Source organism: Aplysia californica, unplaced genomic scaffold (genome assembly GCF_000002075.1).
Source record: "Aplysia californica isolate F4 #8 unplaced genomic scaffold, AplCal3.0 scaffold00393, whole genome shotgun sequence".
NCBI lineage: Eukaryota > Metazoa > Mollusca > Gastropoda > Aplysiida > Aplysiidae > Aplysia > Aplysia californica.
Window position 1 is genome coordinate 619,412 of NW_004797663.1, and position 1,440 is coordinate 620,851.

The following is a 1,440-nucleotide window of genomic DNA, read 5'->3' on the forward strand; positions in this document are numbered from 1 at the left end:
TGTGTGTGTGTGTGTGTGTGTGTGTGTGTGTGTGTGTGTGTAACGGCGAACAATATTTCTTTAGTTAAGTATAGTTTTAAGTCCATTGCAACACAATTGTGTCATAAAGGTGCCGAAGATTTTAAGTATTACAAGGGAGTAACAAGCACATACTCAAAAAAGGAGGAGAGATAAAGATTATCGATGTTTGATAGGAAAAGAGGAGCAAATCACTCCAGAGAACCCACCAATCACCTATGAACAAATCTGAAATGTGTAACATATACTTTAACATCTTAACTTCCAGCCAAGAAAAATCTTTGTTATAGAGTGCTTTATACTTATGGTATGGGCAGCATTTCTTTTGTGTGCACACAATGAGATTTTGCGCTAATTTGTTAATGACATCACCACGTTTTGTGAAGATGCTTCCGCGCAAAATGGTACATTGGCATCATTTTGTCGATAACTCAGCCGTTTCCATTTTTCGAGGCTCCCAAAAGCCCAAACATGGCTATACTAAAAATGCTTCAGTGAGTAAGTCAGAGATCATATTTACTGGACAAAGCAGATTTTGGGCTCACCCATAAGTCAGTCCGTATTATGGTGGACTACTGAACGGATGGTTTGGGTTCGATTCCCCAAGTGGTGTTCTAAACTTGTGTTATTTGGGGGAGGTTGTTGTTTTTTTTTAAAAAAAGGATATCCACTAATTTGGTTCTGTCCTACTTGAGATGAATGTTGAAATCGGAGGTCCCACATTTGAAACAATCTTACAGTTTTGAAATAGTCGTGAAATCTGAACAAAAACTGTGACAAAACGGGTTTTACATAGGCAAAAGTCAAAGTAACGACTACAGGCCAATAGCTAATAGACAAGAGAAGAATAGAAATAGCTAGTTATTCCCAAAAGGGGGACATTAACATGTTCTTATGTCATGCTCACATTGCGCCGGAACAATAAGGGGGGCCTGCTGTTTTTTCTTTCACCATCCTTACTAACGTCATTTTCTCTACTTCTTTTGTATGTTTGTCACTTTCTTGTGAACTGCTATTTCCTGGGTGCCTTGATAGTCGAAGCAGACTTTGAGCTGTTGAAGCTAGAGAGGCAAGCTAGAGTAAGCCTGATTCCCTGATTGGACTTCTCTGTTGACATCCACCCCTTGGCGCTCATATGACCGTAAGCAATTGCGAGCGTCGTAAAACCTTACGAAACCAAAAAAACCCAAAACAAACAAACCCAAAATCGAACAAGAGCTAGATACACATAACGTGTCTTTGTGACCCCAGTGAGAACAGAGGTTGACACGACCTACTGAGGTCACATCACTGGCATGGACACGTACTCACATCTCACTGGATGAAGGAAAAAGGTACGTTTCCCTTGTCATGATGACCCCCTTCTCTCTGTCTGTCTGTCTGTCTGTCTGTCTGTCTGTCTGTCTGTCTGTCTGTCTGTCT